The sequence below is a fragment of the Chiroxiphia lanceolata genome, chromosome 1, assembly GCF_009829145.1.
Source record: "Chiroxiphia lanceolata isolate bChiLan1 chromosome 1, bChiLan1.pri, whole genome shotgun sequence".
NCBI classification, from domain to species: domain Eukaryota; kingdom Metazoa; phylum Chordata; class Aves; order Passeriformes; family Pipridae; genus Chiroxiphia; species Chiroxiphia lanceolata.
Genome location: NC_045637.1, coordinates 55,792,799 through 55,802,085, shown reverse-complemented (window position 1 = coordinate 55,802,085; position 9,287 = coordinate 55,792,799). Strand labels below are relative to the sequence as shown.

The 9,287-nt window shown below is 36.2% G+C and overlaps 1 long non-coding RNA gene across 1 annotated transcript; it reads left to right on the top strand.

Moving 5' to 3' along the window:
- Positions 1 to 498: 498 nt before the first annotated feature.
- LOC116793248 lies at positions 499 to 9,058 on the top strand. Its single transcript, XR_004359417.1, has 3 exons — positions 499 to 729; positions 1,641 to 1,699; positions 9,001 to 9,058. It is a non-coding gene; the product is annotated as an uncharacterized LOC116793248 (long non-coding RNA).
- The last annotated feature ends 229 nt before the right edge of the window (positions 9,059 to 9,287 follow it).

Below are 9,287 nucleotides of genomic sequence, written 5' to 3'. Positions count from 1 at the left end.
TCTGGTTGTCTGGCTGAGGAATAACACTGCATTACACTAATTAAATAATCACCTAAATATAATATTGTATCATAGACTATCATACTACTTCCCCCAAGTGCTAGTATACTGTTTAATATCACTGGCTAGGGACTCATCAACAAAATGTTACTTCAAGAGAGTAGGTTAATATTCATGGTGATGAATTTCACTGTACTGAACCTTAATCCTCACTTTTTTTTTTTTATGTACACTGTACATAATCCTTGAACTAAATTGTGCAAAGCTGTAAAGTCTACTTGCCCTGCCCTATTGTCTATATTGCAGTGGTTACTTTGACAACATACTTGCAGAGCGGAAATAACTGTGTACCCTCTCAAAAGTTTTCCAGCTGAGCTGTAGAGTAGGTGAGGTCATAGCCACTTGGTTCTCAAGGACAGTCTTCCACATAGCTGCTACTTCTAGATCTTTGACTTGTTGAAGAGTATGGTGCTATTTTACCCCTCATCTCTTATTCATATCCTGCTCTACTCACCAAAAGAAGGAGTGTTGTAGAATCATAGGATATCCTGAAGGGATCCACAAGGATCATTGAAGTTTAACTCCTGTCTCTGCACAGGATCAACCCAAGAATCACACTATGTAGTACCATATTGAGTGGTACCATACTCAGTATCAACTTCATTGCCACAGGTTACTTCAGCACACAGGATGCTTCACACACAGGCTTGAAAGGAGGAGAAAGCTCTGGTAGTGGTTAAAAAGGGAAGGTTATCTTTCTGTCTCTAGAACCTTTTCCAGCCATGCTGTGCCACTGAGCCTTATTCCAACAGTTGGTCCCTCAATGCTTTTGATATTATTCTTTAATTTTCTCTGTATACTCGTTTTTTCTCTTCTCTGCTAAAACAGTATTCCCATGTTGTGACCATTACTCATATCCAGGAATCTGACCATTCAGTTCATGTCATAGAAAAATGCCACCATGCTGAGTTGCTGGATAGAACTAGCCTGATTTATTTTTCATTTCAACACATATTCTATCTGTCTTGACTTCTTTCTTTGTCTTTCTTTTGGCACTTGCTTCTGATCAAGCATGGAATTGGATTTTTTTCAGATCTTACTTTTTGTATATAAAGCTGTATCTGACCAATTCCACGAACACGTTGTGTCTTCATATAAAGCTCTGCATGTCAGCTTGAGATTGAATTGTATTGGTTTGATAAGTATTGCTATACCTATCTTCTGATTCCAAAGTGCCATACCACTGTGCCTCAGAATATTCTGCAAGGAAATACGTGTGATGTTTGGAACGTTTGATCCTTCTCTGAAATACAGGGAAGCAGTAAAACACGTTTTACTGAATAATCTTCTGCTTGCTTACTATCATTCAATTTAATTTGCTTTTAAAACAGCATCCAGCATTTTGCATAGCCATTATGAAAAGATAACATCAGATCAAGCAGCAATGATATTTCAAAAACTGCTAAGAACTTCATCAAGAATTAGGTTGCCTTTGCCATTGCTCAGCCTATGTATCAACAAAGAGGAAAAGCAAAGACTGTTTACCCAGTTCTCAGAGATTAAGTAAGTAGGAGGTAGAAAATGGGCAAAGATCATCAGATACTATAATCCTGTTCTTTCTTCTGCTTTTTCTCTTCAAGGTGACTGGAACAGACTCGGCTGCTTCACAAAAAGGGAGAACAGTGAAGAGACAGAGAGTGTGAGGTACATTCTGATGCTGTTTTGCCCACCTCCTAGGATACAGGAACTGGCCTTCAACTTTTTTTGATCATTTTATAGAAGAAAATGAATCCAGAAAAGATTGTTTAAAGATTTCTATTAATGCCAGTTAGAGATATAACATTCTAAATGAGGCCTAAATGTGCAAATTGTGTTAGGAAAATTGAAGTGACCGCCAAGCACAGAAAACAGAAGTACATAAAGCGCTTGTGGGGATGGCTGTGATGCAGAAAAATATCATTCCAAATTTTTTTATTCAGGAAGTTACTCGAAAGGTTATATATGTAGACTGTCACTAAGACATATAACTTCCAGTAAGACCTCTGTAATGTAGGTATACTTTAGAGTTAAAATGTGGCGTTTTTGCTTATCAACAAACACTTTTTTGAAATAACTTCATAAATACATAGTGGTACAAAACTAGTATTTTCACTGCCACCTGAATTTGCCTCCAAGTAAAGAAATTATATTTAAAGAGGGTTTCCCAAGTAGGAAAAAAAAAAAAAAAGAAAAGCACCCTTTTTCCACTCTACAACAAAAGAAAAAACTTATGAATACCAAAGGACTGTGAGTATTCAGTGGAAAAGGTAACTAATTAGTTAAAAGAACTCTAAGTAAAGATAAATTGCCAGCATGACCTCTATGTACCACTCAGGCATATTCACAGCATGGTGTTATATCTACCATCTTCATTATCTTTGTTTTTTGTGACCCTTAAGTTATATTTCAGGATTTAAACTGAAGTTTCAGCTGCCAGTCAAGAGGCAGAGGTTAATAGATACTGAAATGTTAGAAAATATGGGAATTGTATGAAAAAATCTTCAGAGGGAGAACAGAGATGAAGTCAGGAAAATGGAATTGTGTTTAATCAGCAAAAGAACAACTAAATTGACAGTACTTGGGAAAAAAATCTAATTTATAGCATCAGAGATGAAAAGGAGAACTAAATACAAAATGTTCTATAGCTATATTTTACAAGTCAGTGTTAAAATCAAAATGGTATTACGAAATAAAAAGAAAAACCTAGGCAGATTGTGTTTGTCCAGTCAAGGGAAAAATGGAACAGAGGAGGCAATGCAAATGGAGGAAGCACAGAATCACATAACATGCTGAGTTGGAAGGGATCCAGAAGGATCGTCAAGTCTAACCCTTAGCCCTGCACAGGACCATCTCCAAGAGTCATACCATGTGCCCAAGGGTATCATTGAAATGCTTTTTGAACTCTGTCAGGCTTAGATCTATCAATTTATGAAGGAAAGGCACAGAGGGTAAGCATAATAAAGGATAAGAATGTTGGAAACTACTGCACATGAGCAGACCTGTGTGAGATGGTTTAACTTGTCAAAGAATATCTGAATTAACTCAAAAACTAAGAGGTAGAAAAAAAATCTTTCTGTTGCACAGAACACAAGAAATCATATTCAGGAAAAATTTTTGTAAAGATAAGAAAGCCCAATAAAGTGTAAAAAGAATTGATCAAGGAGAAATTTAATTAATATCTAATTGATGTCAATTTAAATTAAAGAATAGCAAAACAAGACCTATACCCTCATATGTAATTAACACAAAATATGTGAGAAAATATATTTTATCCCTCTACAGAACTGTTGAAGGCAGCTAATGATCTCTATAAAATGTAGAATGCATCAGATATAAGCATGAAAAGTGGTTGACCTCAGACTAAATACTAAAACTGTCATGTTTTACTGCAAGCTGTAATTGTTTGAATTCAGCCAGAAGTGGATGCCAGTATTTTTCCAAATATCACCAGCACATTTGTTTTACTATTATTTCTCCAGTAAATTTTTCTCCATTTTTACATTTGGGCAAACTAGTTTCTTCCTGGAAAAAGTATTTTCAAAAAGCAATAACAGAAGGAGTACCTTTGCATTGGAAATATTCAGTGCTCAACTGTGAGACTGTGAAATGAAAGAGTGGGTTTTGACAGGAGAACTGTCTGTGGCATTGATAAGCAAAGAGGAAAGAACAGGGAGAGAGGATGAAGAACCAGGAAAGGGATGGCAAGGAAAAATTTTTCACTCTCACTTTCCAAAAATCATGTCGCCTTAACAGCAAGGCAGGCTGTTGCAGCAACAATGAAGAAGATCTGAGGTCAACTCTTAGTTATACACTCAGTGCGTTTTCATGTCCTATCCTTTTCCAAGTCCAGTGCTATTTCCTGCTCCTGATTACATGCTCTGTCATCCACTAGTCAGAACACTTAATTTTATTCAATAATATTCTCTGCACATTGACCAAGATGTGAATAGGGTATCCATCATCTTTTTTGTGCCAAGCCCCAACAAACTACTGCACAGAAAAAGCAACCCTCCTTCCTCAAGGAGAAGGATGATAAAAATCAGAAGATTTAACACACAGAAACTTGGGGCAGGAATCTCCTCAGATTTTTCACGTAGAAAGCGAAGGATATGTAAGCCTCTTGAGAAACAAGTTAATGCCTTTTTTTGTTTCCTGATCTTGCAGAAATTGAAAATAACATAAGTGCATCAAATATGTCTTGCGATACAAGACATGTGGGTTATCCAAACTCTTTCAGCATCGCACAACAGTGCACAGTGATGTTGGGAGGTCAGAAGACTGCTACAATAATAAATAGACAACTCGAGAGTAGAAGAAGACAGACCTTTTCCTTATCCTGAAACACAGCTTAGGTAGCTATGAATGAAAATCCTTGGCGCATATGTACCAAAAATCATTTAATTTTTGGAGGTAGGAAAGGGAGAAAAAGACCAATGTTTGCTGCTGGTAGATTTCTTGGCCAAAAATGCCTCAATATCTCTATAGAATAGAGAAGTAACTACAGACTTGGAATTCTGCCTGTGAATACTCACACAAACCACTTTGCTTCATGGAAAACTGGAGATGAGGTAATTATAACATTTTGGATCAAATTTTGAAATGTTAACCTCGAAAAAAACCCAAGATCAAATTCTTCTTTTTAAACTCAACCATTTTGCTAATTCCTTAAAAAAGTTGTACATGCATGTCCAAAGTATGCAAAGTATGGTAAAGTATGAGAGATTTGTTGCTGTTTGTGATTTTAGTATTATTCAGCATTTTCTGCTGACATTTAAAAAACACAACAGGTCTGTATTTCACTTTTCTTTTAAAGTGCTTCTGCTTCTCCCTGACTTCAGCCTGAATTATGAAGGTCAGCCTACTGGATTCACTGAGCAAAACTGCAAAATTCCACAAGCAGCAAATAAATGGGGTTGTCATAACATTTTTTTTCCCTGTTAGCCCCGTTGAATAATACAGATTTCCATTCACAGGCTTAACATATTTAAATCTGATGAGTCTCTTCAGAGCCACTATGAAGAGTGGCAAGGACCATTCTTGCAGCCCAATGAAAGTATAATATTATATAAAATCAGGTTTAGTAATATCTTAAATACAGAATAACAAAGACATTGTTTACAAGCTGCTGGGGTGGGTCAGAGTAACTCAGGTGACCTACTTTCTCTAGATACATGTGCATGAGTTACAAGGCATTAGTTTGAGAAGCAAATTGGTCTTTAATTTTTTTCTTCTCCTACTATTTGCAGATGGAGAGGTGTTTAAACTAGATTGTGAAGACGGTAGTAGAAACTCTTGCCCGAATTATAATCATAACACATGCCTCTAAAGTAAACCTACATTAGCACAATTCAATGTGGTAATTAAGATAGAAAAAGGCAGTACTAAGCTGCATGGCCTATCAGATTCCTTGGGGAGAAAAAAAAGGACTTATGTGACTTGAAATGTGTCCAAAGGGTTTAGTTAGCCTCCAATTAGCTGCAAACTTCCTCTATTAAAATGCATAACAAATACCAGCCTACATGTCCCTGAACCCTTCATTATTTAAGTCCTAATTTAGATGGTTCTTTTATTATAGCATATATCCCAAAAGCTAGCATTGACTTTTAATTACACTATACAATCATTGCTGTCAGGTGATAAGTTGGAAGGACAGAAGACTCCAGGGCACATCTGGGTGAACCACAAGAGCTCAGCTCTTAACCAAAAGCAAACAACAGTACAAAGGCAAACATTCTATGAACAATCTACAATAAAATGAAGGCCAAATGGTCATTTCTCCTTAACCTTGTATTTTACACTGGCCATGAAACTGAGAGTTTATTCAGGCAGCCAGGCAGAAATATAGGGAGTGAGAATGTGAAGTGTAACAGAATATGGATTGTACTCAACTTGCACTCCCTCAAGTTCAAAAAGGACACACACATCTCTTTTTTCCCACTTTACTGTTATTGATCTCTTATTAGAAGGGTCATACTGGGGGTGTTTTGCTGAAGATTTCCATACTGTGCCAATATAATTAATATATTGGTTGGGGGTAGTGCATCAGGGAGATTTTAGCTTCTGTCTTTCTCTGTGTTTTAATGCAGTTTAGCATCTCCTGGCCATTGTCCACCGTAATTGTCTGTGTGAGACTTTAAAGGTGGGTGGAAACAGTTGATTAGATTTTGAAATTAGAAGGTGCTCATATGTCCTTGAGATTGCTGGGTGGGGGTGACTGCTGATTCTAAATTAGAAGGACATAAAACCACCATCAGTGAAAAAGCTATGGTTAGAAGAGCACAGAGCAAGAAGGAAGCTTGTTGAGAGTGTCACCCTGCTAAAAGTGAGAGGACTACCATCAGGAAAAACAGAGCTGGGAGAAGACTTACACGAGTATTACAACTAGATGAGGAGTATTACCTTGAGTATTATATTTTATTTGTTTATTTTCTACATTTATGGGTAAAAAAGCCACTTAGGATGGAAAGAGCTTGTTTAGCTTGTTTTGAGCTTGTTTTCTTGCATGGGGAAGACAGGAGTAGCTAATGTAGAATCACAGAATTACATGGAATCACAGAATTACGGAATCATGGAATCACAGATTCACAGAATGTCTTGGGTTGGAAGGGACCTTGAAGTTCATCTAGTTCCAACCTCACCCTGCCATGTCCAGGAACACTTTCCACTATACCATGTTGCTCAGAAGCCCATCCAACTTACCTTGAACACTTCCATGGATGGGCACCTACAACTTCGCTGGGCAACATTTTCCAGTGTCTCATCACCCTCAAAGTAAAGAATTTCTTCTTAATATCTAATCTAAACCTATGCTCTTCCAGTTTGAAGCCAATTCCCCTTGTCCTGTTACTACATGTTCCTGTAAATAGTCTGTCTTCACCTTTCTTGTAGGCTCCCTTCAGGTACTGGAAGGCCACAGTTAGGTCAATCCAAAGCCTTCTCTTTTCCAGGCTGAACAATCCCAGTTCCCTCAGCCTTTCTATGTAGAAGAGGTGCTTCATCCCTTTAATCATCTTGGTGGCCCTCCTCTGGACTGCTTCAACAGGTCAATGTTCATATCCAACCAAGAGTATACTGCTCATGAACATATTCTTCTGCCTGATATGCAGTCTTTTCCCCTTTCACAACGGGAATCTATAGTGCTTAATATTCAGCTGAAGTGTATGACATGAAATAACCCTCTTTTTTCTTTCCTGTCTTTCAGTGTAGCTATGACGTCTCCACTACATGGGCAAGTCTCACATATAGGAATTGTACTGAAAACAGAGAATTTTCATTTTATTTCAATTACACATATTTCGAGGATTTATGTAGAATGATCTTGTTAATTGTATCTAAATATCTTATCAAAATCAGATATTTCTTGCTTAATGGGGAAAAGCACGCAAACATGTAAACCCACTTCTTTTCTTTCCTTTAATATTTTCAAAATAAAATCCACATTTTCTGACAGAAATTAATATTTCTAATTGCTATGGCTTCTCTTTCTTCACTTTAAGATGGCTGCAGTTGTGAAGTTCAGAATCAAGACTGTGGCAACATTCAAAGAATTTTTTTCCTCCCAGTTTGCTTAAAAATTTCCTGGGAAATTTAGTTATGTTGGGATTCCGTTACGAAGGACAGACTCATTTTAAAGGGACTAGCAAACACTAGTCTAAGATGAAAGAAGCCTGAAAATGTAATAAGCAACAGTCAGTACAATGTTAGGTCAAAGGTTGCTGAAATCTCAATTCACTATTGCTAATACTAAGCACAGGCTGTATTCCTGTGCTGAATTTGGTCATGAAACGTCTAACAAAAACAGAAGGGTCAGAGGAAGCTGTAAACTAATGACATTAGACTATTCAAAGCTTATGCAGCCAGTTGGAATTCCTAGCTTGAAATGTCTAACCATCTGAAATTAGTACTATTTGGAGCATTTTTTGAATACTCAGAGGTAGGCAAATGTCAGATGTAAGCTTAAAAAAAAGATGCCAATTTATGGAGCAGGAAGTTACTAAGGGAGTGAAGAGCTGAATAAATATCACTATAATACTACACATTGCTGAAATATAATTACTTGTGTTTTTTAAGGTTAATATTCTCCTTTCTAGGTAAGCCAAACAGGAATTAGTTGAACTAAAGCCTAAGGTAAAAGTCAGTTACTGAATAATATTGCTCTTCTGATAGTGGAAATTCAGTGTGAAATATTTATTAATCATGCCATTAACCCACAGTAGACAGGTACAAATCAACAGAATGAATACAACAGTGCCTTCTGTTTACCAATTAAGTACAATCCCAATTAACAAGAAGTCAATAGCAGTGACTAGAGACAAAAACATTTTTTTATAAAACTTCTTGAAACAATGTATTTAGGTCAAGCCCTGGGAGGGAAGCATTAATCAGAAATATGAAGAGAGTGATCTGTTTAAAACACTGCAGAAATAGGTTTCCCTCAAACAAATAGGCTATCACTATGCAGCCAGGCAAAGTAGTTCTGGCTGCTCTGGTCCTCAAAGCCACACTGTCTTCTGTTAATAGTGTTGGTGATTAAATAAATCTGAAGCTCAAGGTAAAAGTTTTTATTCTTTAAATAATCCAGAGCATAAAACACCCACTGAGCAATTGGATGAGTTGTTAGCCTACCTTGGCTTGATAGAGCCAGACTGCACTGACAGAACCATGGACCAGCCTTCAAAGCTTCAGAGTTAAACCTATAAACATATCTAACCATGTATTCAGTTATGAAGAGAAGAAGTGACTTGAATCTGATTGAAAAATAGCTTTGGCTCTTCATTTAATGACTGTAGCCTCTGCCTTTGAAACGTTTCCTCTATAAACCTCATTTGAGGGTTTCTTCTTTTTCCCCAAGAAATGATTAGGTATAATTAGGTATTAATTAACAGCCCTGAATTCAGTCCAACAGGAATATTCTTATTATACTGTTATTTTAATGTACTGTTATTTTTTTTCATTATTCAGATCTATCCTGTGCCTCATAACTGATGTTAGCATTCTTTATATAATTGATCATCTAGAGGAAAATAAAATAAATAAATAAATAAAAAGAAAATAAGAAAGAAAAAGAAAAAGAAAAAGAAAAAGAAAAAGAAAAAGAAAAAGAAAAAGAAAAAGAAAAAGAAAAAGAAAAAGAAAAAGAAAAAGAAAAAGAAAAAGAAAAAAAAAGAAAAAGAAAAAGAAAAAGAAAAAGAAAAAGAAAAAGAAAAAGAAAAAGAAAAAGAAAAAGAAAAAGAAGAAAAAGAAAAAAA